This window comes from Prionailurus bengalensis, chromosome A3 (genome assembly GCF_016509475.1).
Source record: "Prionailurus bengalensis isolate Pbe53 chromosome A3, Fcat_Pben_1.1_paternal_pri, whole genome shotgun sequence".
Lineage (NCBI taxonomy): Eukaryota > Metazoa > Chordata > Mammalia > Carnivora > Felidae > Prionailurus > Prionailurus bengalensis.
In genome coordinates this window covers 107,524,232-107,547,452 of record NC_057354.1, presented here as the reverse complement: position 1 = coordinate 107,547,452, position 23,221 = coordinate 107,524,232, and the positions used below count along the sequence as shown (strand labels likewise).

Below are 23,221 nucleotides of genomic sequence, written 5' to 3'. Positions count from 1 at the left end.
AAGTTGTTGTTGTTGCTTCCACCAAGAAACTGGTGAAAGTGTGTGGATATTTTACTTCCACCAGGGAAAAATATGCATCATTTAAATATCACCAATCACTTGGAAGGGGCAACCATGTATTTATGAGGGCAGAGGCAATGTGCCTGCCTTTAAAACACGTGGCTTATTGGAAAACATGGAGAGATGGGTTTTTGTTAGTGTTTTAACCTTTGAGGATTGATGTGGATTCTAAACAGAAACTTCAGTATTTCGGAAGGCAACAAGCACAGAATAGTTTTGTTGTGAAGTTTTCAGATCTTTATTCCTTTCATATCCTCTGTTTTTTCTGAAGCTTCCGCTCACATATGGAATGCATAATGTTAGGCTTCTTCTTATAAATATGAATATATTAAATCATTCAAGACTGATTAGAACCTCCCAGATACCTAGCATCTCAGTAAGTGTTGAGGACGCAAAGATGAGTATCTTCTAGGTACTTAATGAATCTTCATTATGGAAAGTTTTAAGTACACACTGAAGGTGCAAAGTTGAAGGTAATGTGGTAATATTTTGAATTGATTTGTGGGGAGCAAGATGGAGTCAATTCACAATTGCCTACTCCAATAGCCAGGGATGTCCAAGGATAAAACTCAAAATGTAAGATGTCCGATGTCAATCTGACAAAGATATTGAACACAGGGTATCAATAACATCAGTGAAAAAGAAGCAAAAAGTATAACACATGGTAAAGCTTTCTGATGGCTGACATCTAGTTGGAACAAATGGGCAAAGTTGCTAATCATGTTATAGAGAAACATGTGTTATACTAGACACAGAAAAGGATATCTACAAGTCAGTAACACTGAAGAATTGGTAAGCAATGTTTTCTCCAATCTGGATTTGAAACCCATGCCATTTGGGGAGCCTGGGTGGCTCAGTCGGTTGGGCGTCCGACTTTGGCCCACATCATGATCTCACGGTTGATGGGTTCGAGCCCCGCATCGGGCTCTATGCTGACAGCTTAGAGTCTGGAGCCTGCCTTGAATTCTGTGTCTCCCTCTCTCTGCCCCTTCCCTACTCACGCTCTGTCTCTCAAAAATAAATAAACATTGAAAAAACATTTTTTAAAGAAAAACAAAAATAAAGAAAAAGAAAAAAAAGAAAACCCTGCCCTTCACTATACTTCTACTATAGTTATACTTCTTCATATAAGAATGTGAACATGACAAGCCTGATGTTAAAATACAGAATTTCTATTTTGAAGTTTTAAGGCCAAAAGACAAACCAACACCCAAGAGATTCTTTCCAGATAAAAAAGGATATTTCATAACATTATCTGTGTTTCTCCTGTGAATACAATTTGACAGTTGTGAGGGACCTTTGGTAAACGTCCACGTCAGGCTCTTATTTTATGATCAGAGAAGCTTCGATCCAGAAAATGAAAATAAATTTACTGAGATCACAGAACTGGGGCATTGGAAAACCAGGCCTAGACCCCGGTTCTCCCTCCATCATAATCCAGCAATCTTTCCCATATTATTTATGCCAACGGACAATCAATCGGTAGTTATGTTCTGTCTTTGTGATGCAGTTTCCTCTTCTTCATTTTCTCTGTCCCAAGTTGGTTAATACACTTGATACTTATTCCCTTTTTGCAGCTCTGAGAAACTTCAGGTCAGACCTGATCCACCCAAAAGTGTGTGCCTTCTCCCCTCTGCAGGCCTCTGCAATCACTACAATCAAATAGTTGAATCATTTGGCCCAAATTCGAACAACGGGCCTGACAGGTCTGGCTGTCCCACTGCCTTTTGGTGACTCATCTATTTAACTTGTAATTTCTTTCAGGTACCTGGACATTTTTTGTCCTCAATCCAACAGCTTTTCTGAAACACATTTTTACTGCAAACGCTAAAAATAAGCTCCAGCTTCCAAAGAGGAAGCACAAGTGTGAGAAATTGGTTTTGAGACTAAATAAATCATAATCATGTAAAACCAAATGGGACCTAGAGATTATTTAGTTCCACCTTTCCTTTGGCTGATGTTCAGAAGAGTTCATGTCATTCATTCCTGAGTGTAATTCGTGTCAGCCATTAGGGGAACTGGGATCCAGAAGTAAGTGCTTCTGTCTTTCTGTCTGATGATCTTAGTTGTATTTTCGGAGGAAAATATTGGGAGGGGGGAGGAAAGCCCCTTTGTCATGTGTCATGTTTTTAAGACTTCTCACCTATTATTTCATTTGCTCACACCCCCTCAAATGCAGTGTAATCATTGTTCTTATCATTCATTTACAAATGACACCTGAAGCTACAATTGAAATGAGAAGTCACAGCACTGGGAGATGAATTTTGATGCTGGATATATCAACTTTGTACTTTGTTTACTTTGAACAGAAACACTATGATAAATAAAGTTGAAAAGTTATGTATCATCTGATACACAATTTTATGATTGTTCACAGACATGATTTCTTCTGTGTTCACGATAACAAAACCTGCCATTTTGAATGATGATTCTCCAGATCATAAGACATGGTAGAAAGAGCATAGATTTTAGTGTCAGGTAGACGTACATTCAAATTCGAGCTTGTCCCACTTCCAGTGTAGTAGCTCAACAAATGGTAGTCATAATCCTTTTTATTATTATCCTATGTCTGAAAGTAAGCCATCTTCCCTTTGGAGGGGGGGGGGTGGGGGGTGGTTTGTTTCGATCGTTTGTTTTGTCCTTTCAATTCCATATAAATGAAATCATATGGTATTTGTCTTCCACTGTCTGATTTGTTTCACTGAACATAATATCCTCATGGACTATCCATGTTGTTGCAAGTGACAAACCACCTTTTGAGGAACAACATATCCTATATTAAATGTGCAGGACAAAAGAGAAGCGTCCAAGTCAGGACATGCTCTTAAAGCATCTTTTTATTTCTTTTCCATTTATGCCTTAATTGTCATCAGATGACAAGGACCGGGGCAATTTATGTAAAAATGAAAAGCCATACCAAGAACGAAGGCTGGGTTTAGGAGCAAATCACGGATGTATCAGTTAGTGAGCAAAAAACCAACATGTACATATGAAAGCCTTCCTACATTTCTCCATTGTCGCACACACTTTTGACCATGAACTTTACAGCAAGAAGGCATGCCAGTGGTTATGAAGCCCAAACTTCTTCATCCCACAGAGAAAACAGGTCTGGAAAAGACTAGTGACTTGTTAACTATTTACTTTGTGACAGAATGGGATCGTGAAGACAGGATTTAGGATTTTGAGTGTAGTAGTTTTGCTCCTAGTCTCCAAGCATCGAAATTCATGCCTGTTTAATGATTTACCTCCTCCTGTGGTAGAGTTAGTATTTTTCAAAGAGGACTGTCAGTAATTACTCAGTTGTTAGATGCCAGAAATTATTTGGTTCTCGAGTGGTATCATTTTCTCCTTTAAAAAAAAAATAAAGCAGACCCATTCAGTGGCTACATTCAGGTACCTACACCTTACTCATTATCATTTTTTCCTCACTGGCAAGAAATACTTTGGCTCTAATAAATGGAACAATACAAAACTGAAGTCAAGTTTTAGATGCTATCTAAGTTTTTAGATGTTATCTAAATGAGATATCCACATTGGCCTAAATAAACAGATTATTTGACGAGGTATCCTTGGCCTATCTAATTGTGTACATTGGTAAACTGAGTTAAGTTTCCAGATCCAAATGGAGGCACTACTCAAATGGTATCTGGTGTCGTCAGATTAAAACCCATTTCTAAAAGTATTACCCAAAAGGATTCCAGAACTATCTAAAGATAGAAAATACCACTGTATGGCAAGTACTTCAAACAGTTGGATCAAGATCTGGATAATGTTGCTAAAAATGCTAATGGAAGCTTCTTACTATCACCATGTGTTATTTTTGCCCTCATAACCAGATAAACCTGTGCTTGATTTTTTAAAAAGTGATTCTCAGAATATATCTGGTATTGGAATATAAAATCATGAAAAAGAATATTCATCTAAAAAAGAAAGATTTCAATTACCCTCTCTTCTGTGTAAGTTCTCTCATTTTGAGGCTGGGATAGCTTCTGAGGTTGGTGAGTCTGGAGAGCCTCAGAATAAATAGACCACTGTTTGAAGTTAATCAACCACCAAAGGCCACACATCCTTCAACATGTGAATCAGTAGTGTTCCAAGAATCTGTTTATCAGTTAGTCAGGTGGACCTTAGGATGTAAAGAGCCAGTTGGATTCTTAGAATTAACAGTTTGGAGGTAAATGAGGAAGGACAGGCCTCCTGCTTGGGCACGTGGAAGACAAAAGACACATGATTCCTTAGCGAACATTTTCTTCTAGTTCTCCATCCAATGAGAATTATTCATTTCATTATTCACTAAGCATTTGTGGACTACACCCACTGTATGTTAGACACTGTGCCAAGCCTTTCACATACAAAGATGAATAAGATAAGTACATGCCCCCAAATTGCTTAGAGTCTAATGAGGAGGCCGAAAAACACATTGACAATACTAAGTGTGATCATGGAGATCTATGCAGGGTGCAGTGGGAGCACAATGGAAGAAAAAAATCAGAATAGGATAATGGGGGTGAGGCATTACAGAGAGAAGTGTTCTTGTTTTGAGTCTTAAAGCAAGGGCAGGGTTTGTTAAGTGAAAAGAGAAACAAACACTGAAGAAAGAAGGTAATGAACATGTAAGAAAATGGAGATCAGAGCCACTTTTGACTGTTTCAGTGAATCGTGAATAGTTTGGTAAACCTGGGACAAAGAAAGTTTACTGGGTGATAGAGAAGAACAAGCTTAGAGATATAGGCAGGTCTACGATTTCAAGAGTCCTTGGTACAAACCTAATAAATTGGGATTTTATCCTGGAAGTTATAGGGATTCATTGAAAGGTTTTACATATAAGTATGCCTGACTGAAATTGTGTTTTAGCAAGATCATTTTGGCAGCTAAGTGGAGCACAGTGGGAGTGGCCAGGCTGGAGGAAGGGCATCTCATAGCATGTTACTGAAATAACTCATGCAATAGCTATAAAAGGCAGTGGTGATAGATATAAGAGACATTCAAGAGATAGGAACTATAGAATTTGAGGGCTTATTTGTTGCAGTAGGGAGACAGTCAGTCAAGGAAAGGAGTCTAAGCTGACTTTTTGGTTTAAGGTTAATCAAAGAGTTAGATAAACCAGAAAGATCAGTCAGGTGGATAGTAAAAAAGATGAGTTTAATTCTGAAAATATAAAGCATGAGTCAAGGTATCTGCAGACATGGGTTGAATAGACAGTTGGATGTATGGATAGGAAGGTGGACAGTAGGCATTAGTAATGAGAAACTAGAGTCAAAGGTAAAAGTGATGGTAAGATAGCACCTCGTTGTTCCAAATTTGTTCGTATGCTTTGTTTAAGTAAATTACATACCAATGTATGAAAATTTTTCAAAAGATAACCTTGAACCAATCAGTAGTCTGAGGAATTCTGGAGATTGGAAGAGGGGCCATAAAATTGCTAATAAGCAGGAATTTGATAGGGATAGGTCTCAAGGTCCTGTGCATGGAGCCCTTAAAATTACCTGCAACACACTTGTTGGCTGAGTTATAGCTTTCAATCCCCTAAACACAGCAACTAAATAAATTAAAAATGGGAAGAAGGAAGCCTGGGTGGCTCAATCAATTGAGTGTCAGACTCCTGATTTTGGCTCAGGTCGTGATCTCACAGTGGTGAGAGCAAGCCCCGAATCAGGTTTCGCATTGGGTATGGAGCCTGCTTGAGATTTTTCTCCCTCTCCCTCTTCCCCTCCCCGGGGCATTCTCTCTCTCTCTCTCTCTCTCTCTCTCTCTCTCTCTCTCTCTCAAAAAAAAAAAAATAGAAAGAATCTAGTGCACATTCAAAGAAGAGCTTTAGGCATTATACTGAGGTGGAATTCACACACATGTCATAAGAGGACCCACTGAAGAAACTGGAGCCATAGAGAAAGTTTGAGGAAAATGTAACTGCTCTTCTTCAGAAACTTCAAGGGATGTCAGTCAGAATAGGAATTGTGTTTTGTAAGATTATAAGGACTAGAAGTAGCATTAGTAGATACAAGTAGTTATCTTTCTTTATTAGTATCTGCTATGTACTTGCCCATAGTGAGTGGATAATAAGATCGACTCTGAAGCCAGACTTGTCCAGGTCTACTATTATTAGCTGTGTGACCTTGGGAAGATTTCATTAGTCCCTCCCTGTCTCATTTTCCTCATCAGAAAACGAGGATGACAGTAGGATCCAGCTCATGAGCTTATTGTCAGGATTTAATGAGTTAATGCATGTAAACACACTGAGAAAAGTGCTTGGCACATAGAAATTGCTTTATGTGTTAGCTACCATTGTTATTAGTAGCTATAGAAATATAAAGGACATTTGCCCTCCACCCCCATGGAAATGCTAAGTAGAAAAAGAGATTTAGAGAGGTACTCTTTAAGCAACTTTTTAAAATTTATGAATTATTTGTAAGGCAGTGTCTGCAAGTTAAAAATAACTCCACACACTTGCTTACTTTAGAAAACTGACATTTTAAAATAATGTTGCCAATTTTCATAAATCTCCTCCAGTTCTAGGTGCTTTGATTAGCAAGTACTCTCTTTTGACATGCATGCAGTCGTTGGAAGGACATGGAATCAATCTATGCTCTTCATTTTTGAAAATTGATCTGTAATTGAACCAGAGACACATGGAGGCAAAGAACTTTCAAGAGATCACCCAGTAAAACACCCAATAAGATAGGGAAAACACTCAGGAAGAGACGTGTTCCTTCAAGTCCTTCACTGGATGTATGGACATTTGTCACCTTCGAGTTTGTTCTTCATCATGCCCTTTGGGAGCTGTCTGTTGACCACCTAGCAGCAACTTCAATTTTATGGCCCCATCGCCTACAGCATACAGGTGGACCTGACCGAATCTTAATAATAAGAATATATCATCCACAGGAGCTCTAGTAGTTTCGGCTTTCCTCATGTCATAGTAGCATCCCCACTGGGACTCTGTGCTGAGAAATTTTCCTCTGTAGAGACTGCTGGTCTGAGGGGTCCTGGGCCCTCTGACCTATGGTTCCAGCCAGGACAAGGTGTGGTCTCAGTTTCCTCGTGTTGCTAAGACTTTATCTTTGGTGAGTGACTTCCCATTTATTTTGAGAAAAACACTTAAGCCTTGGGCCTTTTGGTTAGGCAAATTGTAAAGATGTGTCTAATATCCTATTTTTTTTTAAATTTTTTTCAATGTTTATTTATTTTTGGGACAGAGAGAGACAGAGCATGAACGGGGGAGGGGCAGAGAGAGAGGGAGACACAGAATCGGAAACAGGCTCCAGGCTCTGAGCCATCAGCCCAGAGTCTGATGCGGGGCTCGAACTCACGGACCGCGAGATTGTGACCTGGCTGAAGTCGGACGCTTAACCGACTGCGCCACCCAGGCGCCCCTCTAATATCCTATTTTAAAATAAAAAGGTTTAAGAGGCATCTGAGTGGCTCAATGGGTTAAACATCTGACTCTTGATTTCAGCTCAGGTAACGATCTCACAGTTTGTGAGTTCAAACCCCACACAGGGATCTGCACTGACAGCACAGAGCCTGCTTGGGATTCTCTCTCTCCTTCTGTCTCTGCCCCTCCCTTGCTAATCATGCTCACGTTCTCTCTCTCTCACTCTCTAAATAAATAAATAAATAAGCTAAAATAAAAAAAAATAAAATAAAAAAAAAATAAAATAGTTTAAAACAGTGAGAGGGAGAGAGAGAGAGAGAGAGAGAATCTTTAATCCCCCTATGGATGCAGTGAGTGGCACAGGTTTTGATGATACAACCAGGGCATCAAAGTATCAAAGGAAATTTTTCTATCTTCCCACTCTTTACCCTAAACCAAGCTCTTTTAGTTTTAGTTTTAGTCTTTACCCTACACGAAGCTCTTTACCATGAAGCAGCAAAGATGGCCTTCATGACCTTTACACATTATCCTAATACAGTCATATAGATTATTGAAGGGAAAAAATGAGCTTTGGGACATATATTCTCTATATTATTTATTTTGTCTGTGTTCCAAAGACAGCATGGGCCTGAATTTTGGCTTTGGGACCCAGGGATTGAACTTAAGCTAAGTATATAGTATTACTTAAATGTAGTTTCTTAATCGTGAAACGTTTGGGGTCTGGTTTTTAGTGTACGGTGTTTTTGTTTTTGTTTGTCAACACTCTGAGTTGCTCAGGAAGTCATGTGATTTAATTTAATGGGTTATTATGGCTGTCTGTTGTTCATATGGTTGTTGACTGTTGATAGTTTAAAAAATGTAAACTATTAGGGCATATAGATTTATGGGGCCTGCAGAGGCCCCATTTTTTGTCTCTAATCTTATTTGCTTTCCCTTTCCCCTACCTGCATCGCAGTAGAAATTTATCTTATAAGGCAAAAGAATATTTAAATTAATAGTAGCAAAATCATCTCCAGGGAAACAATAAGAAATGATCTTGCCTATGTGATAGAATAAAAATAGAGTGGTAGAACGTGGATTTGACCTCTATTCGTCTGCACAAGCATGATAAAAAGAGGAAAAAAGTTTTCATTACATGCTCTGTGCAAAATCAATCAATCAATCAATCAATAATAAGTGGCCAACTTGTGTATAATTTGCATTGCCATAATTAAAATATGTTTCATTATAATTTTCATAAAACTAATACATAATTGTGCAATGTTACATGCTGAATTGCTGAAGGTCCCGTGCTCATAAGCCTGATCTAAATGCAACTTGAATGCCAAGTGCAGCTCTCATTCTTCATTTTAGGTTTATGAACTGGAATTTAAATGCCATTTAACATGCATGTGAACTGGGTCCCTGAATACAATACTAACTTTCATTTGAATGATTCTTATCTCATTTTTTAATTTGTGTCTAGCTCATCTTTGCTACGTAACAGTGAAGGATGGGGGGAAGGATATAAAAATTTTGCCGCCTACTTATTGAAACATAATGTGATGAAGAGAGGAGGGAAGAAGATGGAATATAGTCACAGAATAATAATTTATCCTCTAGGTCTGAAAAATATCCAGTCAACAATTTGGAAACGTTAGTTTATAAAGAACAGTCAATGTTATTTCTTATTCAGGGATATGAAATATTATTTAATGTATACTTGACCTTAATGAATAAAAGTAAATAAATCTTATTTCTTATTACACTTTCTTTTCAGAAGCACTATTTCCAATGGTTAGCTTGCTCATTAAACATTAAACTAAATGAACAGTAATCTGAGAAGAATAACATGGCTTGCTTTTTTTATCAGACACTATACTGAATATTTTTTGACATTAATTTTTTCACTCATTAATTTATTTGTTTCCATTTTTAAAAGGCCAGGAAACAATTGTGAGACAGAACACAGAGATTAAGCACAGGCTTCAAACCCTGCCTCTTCTGTTTACTTGCTGTGTGACCTTGGGCATATTATGTAACCTTTCTGTGCCTCACTCTTTTTCTGTAAAATGGTTGCTTATCTTGTAGAGCAATGATCAGAATTAATATGCGACTTGCTTGGAAGCATGCTTGGAAAATAATAGAGCGCAACACATGCCAAGGTAGTTACTAGAGAATTTGCCCAGCATGGCGATAAGATGCATAATTGGTAGTTAATAGATTTGTCTGAATCTAGAATTTGGAGATTCAACCAAAACCAAAACCAAAACCAAACCTTTTTATGTCATTGTATGTATTGTATCCATATGGGTAAAACAGTGGTAAAATTAGTTGAAATTTAGAAATAGTTTGTTAAAATTATATTTCTTTAAATGAAATTCAAGAATAGCTTGCAATCAATAATGTCATTTCATAAATGATCACATCTTATCTCTCAGGGGGTAAGCTGCTGGGCAGACTGAAGGCCTAGACTGATAATTACTATTATAAATTATTACTGATCAGAATGTAATACATTACTCTTCATAGAGCAACTATTCAATGAAGTCTTCTATTTCTACCTAAAACATACCTTGCTCAGAAAATGATTCAAGAAATGTTAACTGATGCCCTTCTCATCCATGATGATACGAGTTCATTTTTGAAATTGCTTTTTTTTGTATGTCTCTTACTATTCATGAGTGAATATATATCTGTATTTATTTCTTTATTTTTGATATCTTAAATGACAGTTTCAAGGCTCACCTTCATGGTATAATTTAGAGTAGGAAAGGGATTCAATGTGCACATACTCAACCAATGAAAGAGTATTTTATCAGTGCTTCCCAAAGGCTCAGTTTTAGTGCTGGGTTGATTTTAAAAACTGACTTGAAAGGCATTTAAGAATTCATCTATACGCTCCTTGAAATGTGATCACTCTTCTGTGTAATATTCCTAGTTTCAGAGACTTCCTCAAGAGACTGATTTGACTTTAATATTGCTTACAAAGATGGTACCACCATTTACTGGCCACGATGCTAAATACCTTGTGCACATTCTGCCACTTAATCCCTTCCATGTGGTCATGCTGTTATTATCCAAAACTTATAGTGAAGGAAATGGAGGCCTACAAAGATGATGTTACCTGTCCAAGGTCACACAGCCATGATGTACATTGAAGAGCCAGGATGAAACTCAGATTGTCTGATCCCACCTACCATCAGCAGTCAGAACTCTGATCGTTGCTTCCACCCACTATCTTGAATAATCTTCTTTATCCAAGATCTTTAAGTTGTATTTACTTGCATTTGGCCCAGACTCTTTCCTTGCAGGGTTGGGCAACCCAGTCTTTGTTTCCCACCTTAAATGGAAGGAGTCTCTTGTGGCCCTACATATCCTCATCATATTTTGGCTACCATTAGTTTCTCATTCATGTATTTTGATATGTGATAAACGAATAGATCTCCTGCATAAAATCACTCACTCTCTTTCCAGAATTCTTGCCACTTAGAAAGGCAAAAGGCAAAAAAGGCAATGATTTGCCTATTCCTGAGAAAACTGTTGCTATCCAAAATTAACAAGCCCTTTCAAGATGGCTGTCTGATACTCGCTAAAATAGTATAAAATGTCATTTACCGTCTATAATTCAGAACCATAACATCACATATACATATTTTTTAACGTTTCTATAATTGTGGCTAGCACACATAAATTTCAGGCTAAAGAAGTATGAGAGATATCACATAGATCCATATCAATCCTTTGTATAGAGAAAACTTCTTTTTAAATATGCTGAAACCTGTAAAGAGGATCTCCTTGTCAGCAAAGATTACATCAGTAAAGCTTTCAAAGAAATCCTCTCTTTGGGCAAGAGTTCAGTTTTGATCTTCAGCTGTGGTTCTGTTAACTTGCCTGTCGAGATCAATTAAAGTGGTTACCGCTTTTTTATTTCAAAAACGAAGTGGTTCTTGATCCTGGTTGTGGCTTTACACTTCATTGGGTAGATTTAAAAAGTAAACTACCCTTGCCTGGACCCCATGAGCATATGTAGTTCATCTGGAGTGCAGTGTGGACACTACTCCTCCTAAGTGATTCTCAGGTGTAGTTAGAGGTGAGAAGCATGGGAAGAAGTCAGCAAGGTAGGAAAGGCCATTTTCTCTGCAGCAGCACTAAGTCCCACAGCAATCTGTTCCCTTCTCATTACTTTATAAACCTTAAAACTACCTGCAAAATTCTTCGGTCATGGAATTCTTCTAATACCTTGCCGTGACACTTGAAAATATGTAACTTTAAGCTTAAGAAATTGAAAGAAGTGCAGCATGGGCAAATTAGCTCTGATCAGAAAACCAAATTATCTGGGTTCTGGGGAACCCATCGATTAACCATTGGAGAAAGATTAATCCATTGATTAACGTTGGAGAAAGTATATAGCCTCTCTGGTCTTCAGATTTGTTCCCGAGTCTCATGCCTGCTGTCATCTTTAAGGTTCTTGAAATCGTCAGTGGTCTGTCTGAGACCACTCGATGTCCCACAATTTTTAATCATCGGAGAGATTTTTATTTCATTTAAAGTTCCCAAGGAGATTTTTATTTTTTTCTTAGTTTTTTCTTCTAATTTTTATTTAACTTCTAGTTAGTTCACATATAGTATAATATTGGTTTCAGGAGTAGAATTCAGTGATTCATCACTTACATATAACAGCCAATGCTCATCGTAACAAGTGCCCTCCTTAATGCCAGTCCACCATTTTGGACCACCCCTCCCTCCATCAAGTCTCAGTTTGTTGTCTGTCATAAAGAGTCTCTTAGGGTTTGTTTCCCTCTCTGTCTTCCCCCCCCCCCAGGGGATTTTTAAAAAGTATCCCAATGCTGTCATTTCCTTGAAACTTAATGTCCTTTCCTGTGAATCAAAATCCTTTTTCATACCTCTGGAGAAGTAAACCTCTCCAATCACTTTCATACAAACTCCGCCCTCAATGTTCAGGGAACTTGTTCCCCATCAAAGCCCCTAAAAGACTTGCTCTTCCTGCTCATTGGAGCTCGAGTGACCTGGCCCAGGAGCTATCCCGTCTGGCACCGTCATATACACAGGAGCCTCAAATCTGTACTCTGTGTTCTTAGGATACATTTCAGCTTCTTTATCAGTCTTGGTCACCATGAATTTCCTTCAGGTCATGACCTCCCCAAGATTGTCTACATGTATAGTCATCACTGAGTGCTTAAGAAGTCATAGTCAAAAGGCCAAGTAGTTTGAGTATTTGTCATTTTTTTTCACGGATCTTTACATACTATTTAAAAAATAGCAATAAGTCACTCTTTATTACTGATATTGCACTTCTTAAATTTGCGTACTAAAGACTAACAGGAACAGACATTTCTCATGAGGAATGAATACTTGAAATGTACTTGGCAGTAAGCATATGAGAAAACAGTCAATGACATCATAGATGCATTGCATCTGGTCACAAATACCAGTGACATAACTTACAATAACCTTTTGCTTATTGAAAATTGCCCAGACTCCTGCTGTACTGTTCCTTTGGAAAAGCTGCTTGGTATGTAGTGTTTAATTCAGTATTTTAAAGCCATCCTTTTGTAGGCCTGTTCCACTTTAGCGAAAGTTACAACGCCTTGTGTGTGTTAGTTTAAAAAAAAAAGCAAAGTTTATCGCCTGCCTCTCTCTCTCTCAGTATCAGAATATTAGTATTTTTAGGTGAATAAAATAGCCTATTTTAGAGATCTGTAGAGGGTAAGCTTGAATGTGTTGTTAATTTCATGTGCCATCAGGGTGAATAGATATGAAAAGGAATAATTTGATGAAAACATCCATGCTTTAGTATTATAATTATTTTAACAATGATGAAGTTTTATTATGGGAAAAGAACCGTGTTTTCTCCTTCTCTGCCACTTTTTTTGGTATTATGGAATATTCACAATTTGAGAGAAATCACTCCATCACGAGAGTCATCTTATCTACAACCCCTAAGCAAATTGCTTTTCCCACTATCTAATTTATCCAAAGAACATCTCCCTGGTCAGTATTATAAGCCATTTTTATTATTTTCCTACACTTGTTTATTAAGCATTTTGCACGTCATGTTTTGTCAACAGGAAAGGAAAAGTCACATCCAATTTTTTCCTCTCCTGCTGTATTACAAGATTGAAAGCCTAAATAACGAGAGTTCAAATCTTGCTTGAAATACAGACACATTATTCTCAACCAGAGAAATTCTGGATTTACGTTTCATTTTCTTGTGGAAAAATTACTTTAATTCAATTTTGGAAAAACCCACACATTTTACATGTGTGACCCGTAAATTTGTCCCTTGATTCCATTTAGGTGTTTGGCAAGAGTTCACAGATTTTGCCAACAACTCTCAAAGAACTGCTTTAATGGTCTAATTGTTACAATTTGGTAATTAGCCAAAGTCGCATTTCGAAGTGTGACCGATAAGATTTGGCAGAGTTAGCCAGTATTTCAGAAAATGGACTAGAGTCATAGAGATGCTACTATTGTTCTCGTCTTCACGTTTATACTTTTACTTTGGACTCCTGAGACATACGGCTTTTGTGACTCTGCCACAACTTACTATTCCCAACACATCCCTGACAGCTGCAAGCATCTTTGGGGAAGTGTCCCCTCAAGTTCCTGTTTCCAGTCATTAATGCAAAAGAAAGAAAAACGCTAGAGGCACTGAGAACCATCCAACGCTTCAGCTGGCTTCAGCAATTGCCACTTGCGCAAGACCCGTGTTTGTGAAAGCAACCCAAGAATCTTTGAACAGGATGTAATCAACCTCCGATCTGCTGAGAAACACTGCAAAAATGACTTCCCCTGCCAAAAATAATAATGCCGTTTATGAGCAGCCCTTCCATGTCTAAGGAAGAAGTAGCCCCACGTGTGAGTTTCTGCTGGCTTCAGAGGAGCAGGCGAAGAAAAGGGCAAATCCTACCAACCCCAGCCTAAAATACACGGCATCAGAACGCACGGCAAGCTGTGGCTCATTCCAAAGGTGCTGGCAATATCCGGGAAGACTCCTATCCGCAAAAATCCAAAGGGTAAGTGACCCGGACAAAGGGATTAGATTTGGCAGGAATTCCGTGCTGTCGCTTTCCCTCTGTAACCAAGCTGCCTTGTCTTGTGAAGGCAGAGCTGTTAAATACCTCTCAGACACCAGCCCCAACCCAAATCTTTCTTTCTTTCTTTCTTCCTGTTTTTTTTTTTTTTCCAAAATATCATTTGGCAGCTTCCCTTAAAGGACATCGAGAGCTCAGGAAGGAATATTCATGAATGCTCCTTTAGATAAGTTTCATCACAAAAGCCCTGCACCTACCTCCGTCAAGTCTGGGCTGCTCGGTCCGCATGGGCTGGATGTGAGAAAAGACCCCGTATGATGGCTGCTCCGAATTTACCAGAAAGAGAGGACCTGAGATGCTTGTCCTTTAAGTGTCTCTAAACATGGTTTGCATAGCTGGATCTCTGCTTATCTGTGCCTTTCGGCTTTCGCTTCCATACATGGATCTGTTCCCAACAGTAACTCCAAGCTGTGGAAAAGAAGCTATCTGGCAGCTCTCCGCTTCATCCAACACATGGACGATAAAAATACACATATAGAGATCCTTCCAGCCAGGCCCGTTTCCCACCCCGCCGTCCTGCCACTGTGCCTTTTTGGAAATACGCGTTCAGATTGGCATTTCTACTCCCCGGACGTTTAGGGAACAATCACTTTTCTCTTGATTCCCACGTAGAGCTTTTAGGATGTGGGTTTGCTTAGCTTATGAAAACAGAGGCACAATTATAACTCCTTACCACGGTCTGGTCTTCATCCTTAAAGATTTCAGCGATAAGATATGTACAGGACCTGCAAAATGTTGAGTGAATGGTGAATGTATAAATGAATGTCTGGACAAATGGATGTGAATTTGTACATGAATGAATACATACATACTTAATGTATTTATTTAGTTAAGACGAGCTGTGAACACTCTGAATTATTTGTCTTAAAGGATAAGGTAGCAACGGAAGGTCAGAGTGATCAAAGTCTTCAAGACAGAAGGAGAGGCCAGGTTCTTCCGGACACAGCTTCTCATTTAGGACTTTGTGGCAATTCCTACTAATCTACCATCTAGCATACAGTTCGAGATTCAGAAAACTTTTTTATAATGTTAAAGAATGCAAATTCGAATAGAAGACTAGTTGCTACATTTATTAAGTGTCAGCGATACTTTAAAAGACACATAACCTGGACCGGAATTTGAAGGGTAGGGAAGGAGAAATCTGACTGCGGCTAATAAAGCTCTAGGTGAGAGGTCCTCCCCCAGGGGGCTGTGGAAACTCCACTTAACCTTCCAGTTCCTGAAAACTTGGCTTCTCTGTTTCAAAATTTCTCTCTTTTTTTCAGTCTGTTGTGACGCGCGCGCATGTGTGTGTGCGTGTGTGTGTGTGTGTGTGCGCGTGCGCGCACGTATGTGACAGAATTCCCGAATAACATTTTTCCATTAGCCTTTTTGTTTCCAGTCCTGTTAAAATTCCTATAGACTCTCTTATCTGAAGAAGAAGAAATAAACTCGAGGTATGCAGAGATAATTCATTTTCGTGTGCTGAAATGGAACAAGTTTGCTTAAAGCCTTCCAGAGGAAAAGGAGAAGGATGGGTGACACAAGACTGGCAAAAGGATCATTGTTGCGGGTGGTTGACTGGTCGCTGGGGGACTCATTATATTATCCTCTCTCCTTTGCGTACATTTTCAGATTCGTGTAAAAGAGGGAAGGGTACAAAATAGCTGTACTAATGGCAAGTTGGAGGAATTCTGGATTTGAGTAATCTCTGTGCAAAGCACTAAGGCCAGAGCAGGGAGGGGCAATTTTTTTTTTCGTTCAAAATATTATGACATTCAAACCTTCCCCTCCCTCCCTTCAATCAGACATATGTGTGTGTTTGTGTGTGTGTAGAGTCTATATCGTAATACGTTTTATGTTAATATTATCTATATATCTTCAATCTGACATAAATGTATAGATAGATTCCACTTATTAGTGCATTTTATGCTGTATAGTATCTACTCATTATACATATGCATAATAACGTGTTATCTGTATACAAATATATATTCTATATAAAAATAATGTATCTGAGGGAAATGAAGATATGATATTTAGTTAGTTAACTGGTTACTTTTTAAGACACGGTATTTAAAAAGCTGACCGTATGTAGCTCAGTGGCGGACCCAGCAGATGGCGGCTGTGCCGAGGGACCATTCAGTGCCCTCTCTTCCCTTGCCTTTTTCTCCTTTAGAATTCCTAAAGGGAAACTTTATTTTTTCACCGCCCCTTGCAGCCAGGGACAACCGTGTAACACACGTTCTGGTCAAAGAGGCATAAATAGGAGTCTCCTGGGTGAGACTTCAGGAAAGTGTGTCTTTATCTGGTAAAAAGGGACAGGGTCAGCTTTGCCCCTCTTGTCCCTCTACCCCTCCCACCTATTTCCTTCCCACAGAATGAACCTGAAGACTGAAAACTGCAGCCGCTGTGTGGTGACCCGGAGGGGACAAGGGAGAGGACAAAGGCCCATGAGGTAAGGGAGCTGGGCCAGACAGGCAGAAAGAACTTCAGGTATTGACAGCCTCACCGAGTTGCCCACCTCGGACTTCCTGTTCGTTGAGAAAAATAAAACCATAATTCATACAGAAAGTGGACTTTTAATTTTTTTCAGATGCGGGTGTTTGGGTGGATGGTGGTAACATTCAGACTCCAATTCTGATTTTTCCACTCCCCACTCCACACTTTTCAATCCTTCCCCAAAACGTTTAGGATAAAATATAAATTGCTTAACTTAGTTCTCAGGGATGTTTTAAAATTTACTTGCAATTCACATATTTTTTAAAAAAGTTTTTATTTATTTATTTTGAGAGACACAGAGACAGTGGGAGGAGCAGAAAGAGAGAAAGAGAGAGAGAGAGAGGGAGAGAGAGAATCTCAAGTGGGCTCCACACTATCAGCACAGAGCCTGATGCAGGGATCAAACCCCTGAAGCCGTGAGATCATGACCTGAGCCGAAACCAAGAGTCGGAGGCTTAACCGACTGAGCCCCCCCAGGTTTCCCAATTACAATTCACATCTTAATCTCGTCTCTGGTCACTCACCCACCCAGGTCCTTTCATTGAAGCCACCTCCAGTGACCTGTACCGCATGCACAGCCTGACTACGTAGAAAGCCGTAACTTTCCTCACATTTCTTATGCTATTTTCCTGCGCCTTTTCTTTCTGCGTAGAACATTCATCATTGTCTTCTGTGTTTAGCTAACTCTCCTTGAACTTCAAGGCTCGGATCAGCTGCTCTTTCCTCCGGGAGGACGCTGGCCTTTCCAGTGCGGTTTAGGATCTGGAGCACACGTTGTACAACTCTGCCTTCCCACGCTATAACTCTAGGGTAACTGCTATTTCACCCGTTTGCTTTTTCAATTCAGCTTCAAGTTCCACAAAGTCAGGGAACAGATTTCACCTGCACTTGTATTATTAGGACTTAGCCTACAATAGGCATTCAATACAATATTTAACTAAATAAATGATGGAATGGATAGATCAATAAATTATTCTTGATCAGAGAGATAAAGAAAGATTTCATGGAATAAGTGCATGGCTTGGAATTAGACTCCTCACTCTTGAAGCAGGGTTAGAACTGAGACAGGGACAGATTCAGGCACAGACCAAGGACCAAGTACAAAGGTCCCGAGTTCCTGAGTGAACAAATGGTAGATAAGAAGGCAGGAATTCCAGGTGGACAAAGTTGAGTCAAAGCCAAGAGGCAAAATGGTACAGAATCTGTTTGACTAACTGTGAGGAGTCCACCTGGGCTGAGGCTTGGGATGGAGGAAACCCAAAGGACCTTGAGTGACAGGCTTAGCATGTTGGTTTGGGGTATATTAAGTGGAGGAGTTACGACACAATCAAAGTTGCGATTTTTTTTTATGAGACTTAATTTTCCTTCTTGATGAGTTTTGATGATAATAGAATGCTACAGGAATCTTGAAAGCAAACGTTTACAAAGAAAAGTGGGTGGGTGGGTTCCTACTTGGCACTCTCTGCAAGAAAATTCTTCTTTTTTAAAGCTTATGTATTTATTTTGAAAGGGGGGAGGAGCACAACCAGGGGAGGCGTAGAGAGAGAGGGAGACAGAGGATCCGAAGCGGGCTTGGTGCTGACAGCAGAGAGCCCCATGTGGGCCTCGAACCCACAAACCATGAGATCATGACCTGAGCTGAAGTCAGATGCTTAACCAACCAAGCCACCCAGGTGCCCCAACTCTGCAAGAAAATTCTTAATATCTTCTTTGCTCCTAAAGGGACATCTTACTTTCTAGGTTCACTATTAAATTTAATGTGTTAGAAGGGAAGAAGGAAGAGGAGGAGGGGTGTAGAAGTGTATAATCACACCTCAGAATGAAGTGTTGGGGCTTCAGCTAGTTTAAAAACTTGTCTGCATGCTTATACGACCACTTGTATTTTAAATTCTTCCCAGGACTTTGAAAATGCAGAACCATTGTGCTTAACATCAGAGATTGCTTCTAGAAGATCTCTTAAGTAATTCTTTTTTTAAAAAGTTTTTAAAATATTTATTTATTTTTGAGAGAGAAAGAGACAGAGCAAAAGTGGGGGAGGAACAGAGACAGAGGGAGACACAGAATCGGAAGCAGGCTCCAGGCTCTGAACTGTCAGGACAGAGCCCGACGCAGGGCTCAAACCTATAAACCGTGAGATCATGACCTGAGCCAAAGTCGGATGCTCAACCGACTGAGCCACCCAGGCGTGCCTATCTCTTAAGTAATTCTAATAGCTCTAATATAATAAGGATATTTAATTCATTTGATGTTTTCATTATTAAAATATTTGATTATTTGTGGTGTATATCCTCATATGTCAGATTACGTGATCTGGTGCTTTCAAGTCATCAACAACGATTTAGCTCTAACCGAGCTGGTGGCACCCAGGGAGATGATCTTGGGTAAATTCATCTCTTTTCCGCTCTTCACAGGGTTTGATTTTGTTCTTCTATGCCATTTGCAAATGATGAGCCCTCTTCCTCTGCTTTGGAACTCATGTCCCATGATCTGCAAGAAACATATTTTTAACGTTCATTTATTTTTATTTTTGAGAGAGAGACAGAATGTGAGCGGGATGTCAGAATGTCAGAGAGAGAGAGAGAGAGAGAGAGAGAGAGAGAGAGAGAATCTGAAGCAGGCTCCAGGCTCTGAGCTGCCAGCACAGAGCCCGATGCGGGGCTCGAACCTACAAACTGTGAGATCATGACCTGAACCGAAGTCGAATGATTAACCAACTGAGCCACCCAGGCCCTCCTGCAAGGATCATTTTAAAAAAACTATTTGCAAACAGATTTTTGGGGGGTGTTTGGGGGAGGTGCTTCCAATGATTAACACCTGAACAACAGAATAGAAAGCCCAAACTGGTCTCGTATTCCTTCTGGGCTTTAAGGTCTCAAACCCTTCATAGGTGTCCGATGATACTCTTTTGACTTTATGTGAATGTAAGTACCTCCCTGTAGAAGAAAGCAAGAGAAATGGTATAGTCGTAGTTACTTATGAGTTTAGTCCTATTTTAAAAACAAAGCAAAGAAAACAAAATCAACAGTATTCAATTATTTTTGCTCTCTATTGAAACTATAGATTCTCAGGGGCACCTGGGTGGCTCAGTCGGTTAAGCGTCCGACTTTGGCTCAGGTCATGATCTCACAGTTCATGAGTTCAAGCCCTGTGTCGGGCTCTGTGCTAACAGCTTAGAGCCTGGAGCCTGCTTCACATTCTGTGTCTCCCTCTCTCTGCCCCTTCCCTGCTCATGCTCTGTCTCTCTTTGTCTCAAAACAAACATTAAAAAAAAAATTAAAAAAAAAAAAGAAACTGTAGATTCTCCTTTGTAAGTGGATTAGAATATTCCTGACTTCAGGAACTGAGCCCATTATATACTGTATAATCTATTTATAGTATCTAATATGGTGTTCTATTACTAAATAAATTCCTAGAGTAATATTTCTAAATAAATAAATTTAAAATAATATTAAGAACATTAATCTACTCAGATTTTCCTGTTATTAGGATTTTTTTTGTCACCAGACACTGACTATATAAAAAAAATCAGTGTTTAAAAGGATTTACTAATTGTAATAGTGTATAATTTAAAGTATATTCTATCTTCCTGTGTAGACAGCCTAGTTAAACTTGATCATGTCCCTGGGCTTATCACTAGAGAACAGGCAGAGACATTAATGCTAATGTAAAATATAATGAAGAAGTTTTTTTCTTTTGTTTTGGTTTTGCATATATTTCATTGAGGTATAGGGAGAGCTTGAAGAGATTGAAGGGAAGAAATTGCTTACAAGTTATTTTCACTGCAATTGTTGGACACCGGAGTAGAGAGAAAATGTTGGAATGCCATAGCATTCTCTCTCAACACCGCAGCTGGACCCTAGTGATTTTTGCAGGAGAAGGTGATTTAAAGGCACTGATGAACGAGGAGGCATCCCGTCAGGCTTAGTTGGAACGAGACTGATTTGGAAGAACTGAGGGGTAAAACAGAGAACTATGAGGCTGTGAAGGCAGGGAAGCATTTCTCCAAACACACTTGGCCATTGGTTCAAAGACAAGTTGAAAGACTTTGCAAAAGTGCATGTTACTAAGCATTTCTTACAAAGTAACCGTGCCCAGAGGCTCACACAGCCGTCTACGCCCATAAAATATTGTATATGTCATCTACGCTATGCATTAACGTAGGAAAAAGGCATGATGAGTGTTTAGAAAAATGCACAGACATTACACGAAGATATATATTTCTCCAAAATGGAGCTTATTTTATTTGAGATACTTTCGGACTACCTACAAGCTACTTTAATGAGATTGCTTTCTGAAGGCAACAAGTTCAGTAAATCATTCTGCTTTTCTCCAGTCTTTTCATCCTGCATGTGCAATTTTAACCATGATGGAAGGAGAGACTCTCTGGTCCAAAAAACTCAGCATATTTCTTATCCACAGACACAGGTAAGTGGAAACAACCGTTCTTCCGTGTCGGCATTAGTCATTGTGATCTGTTTTTAACTTGTTGCAGAGTCAAATAACACTGGTACGTGTCATAAAATGCCTCCAAATAATCCTGGGCTTGTTCATTTGCTTCAAGCACATAAAGAGGCAAATGTTAAAGCAATGTGTTCTGATCAAGAAACAGCTGGAAATGGCAGCTGCCTGATACGGAGCAATCAAGAATGGAAGGTTTATTTTGGACGAGAGGTGTTGTCCAACTGTGAGACTGAGTGATTGCAGCCGAGAATAAGTGCAAACACAATCAATAGTGGCTCCAGGTCTGAACTCATTGAGAACCTGTCTCGTGTCACGTCTTTTTCTGCTGCCACAGTCACACTACATTCGTAGACGCCGAAACTATCTGTGGAGGAGGTAAAAAGTTCTTCAGTTTATTCTTATTCTTAAGGACAGCTTCTGAGCTGTCATGATTTGAAATTACATTGACCAAAAGGCTCCTTCGGAAAAAAAGAAACAATATATTCCAAAGTCAAATTGTACAACGGACAGGTAAGAATGCCTTGGGGCGCCTGGGTGGCGCAGTCGGTTAAGCGTCCGACTTCAGCCAGGTCACGATCTCGCGGTCCGGGAGTTCGAGCCCCGCGTCAGGCTCTGGGCTGATGGCTCAGAGCCTGGAGCCTGTTTCCGATTCTGTGTCTCCCTCTCTCTCTGCCCCTCCCCCGTTCATGCTCTGTCTCTCTCTGTCCCAAAAATAAATAAACGTTGAAAAAAAAAATTAAAAAAAAAGAATGCCTCAACTTTAAATGGTCTTGGGTGGGCATTGCCTCAAGAGCCAGCCAAGTTGTTCTCTGCTTTCTGGAGTTGTATGACTATGGGCGAAGTGATTTCATTCTTCCCGGTCCCTAACAGTGTTGTTATTTTATCGATACAGACCGTAGAAGCAGCTCAATAAATATTTTCTGTTGAACAATCTATAATCGCGACATTTGATATTGAATTTCAATACTACTTCAGCATAACCTGATTGAATTCAACTCCACTTCAACACAAATATATTGTTCAAGATATGTGTTTCGTTATGCCTCATTATTTATAGTCATACGTCATGTATCACACACAGATATATCACAGACATGTAAAGACAGACACGTAACTACGTAAGAAATATTCCTCAAACGTATGCTGTGTGGAGGATATCTTAATAATAGCACTTTTTAAAATAAAAATCTTTCTCCTGTTTATATTACAAAAATGACCACTTGATGGTTCATAAATCTTTCCCTTCTTTCCTTCGTGCCTGTATCTGTGTAAGGTCTTGATGGGCCAATCACCCCATGGAATGCAAACGCGGATAAAATAAAGTTCCTGACCTCGGTGGGGATTAACATTCACTTGTTCCTTCACCCGATCTTTCCCAGCTAGCATTCTCATTAGATGCTTTCAGTTAAAAACACAAAAACAAGAACAAACAAAAAAACCACTTATTTTAAAACCCGGGGAGTCAACCTGGAGCCTGGGCAGCCTTTACCCTTGCTGTAGCTCTTCGCTGCTTTCTACACTCAGATGTGCAACCCTCTTTTTCATCGGGTTGCTTTTATAATGCCAAGGGAACAAGCACATTATTTGGAGTACAATCTTTGGGTCCAGAGTATCGAAACGCTCCTCTTCGTGACAATGCCAAGTGACTTTATTTGTTCCATGAAGCCCTTGAAAACAGTAATGCATTTGAAACATCGGAGGGGAAGCTGTCAAAGGAAAAATAGAATTATCTCCACCACCACCTACACTC

The 23,221-nt window shown here is 39.4% G+C and overlaps 1 protein-coding gene across 10 annotated transcripts in view; it reads right to left on the bottom strand.

Moving 5' to 3' along the window:
* The window catches only part of SLC8A1 (solute carrier family 8 member A1), a 383,276-nt gene extending 368,222 nt beyond the window's left edge, over positions 1–15,054 (bottom strand). For all 10 annotated transcript variants that reach the window (XM_043604090.1, XM_043604089.1, XM_043604093.1 and 7 more), the window contains exon 1: positions 14,727–15,054. The gene's annotated coding sequence lies outside the window, so the exon portion shown is untranslated. The remainder of the gene's footprint in view (positions 1–14,726) is intronic.
* Positions 15,055–23,221: the final 8,167 nt, after the last annotated feature.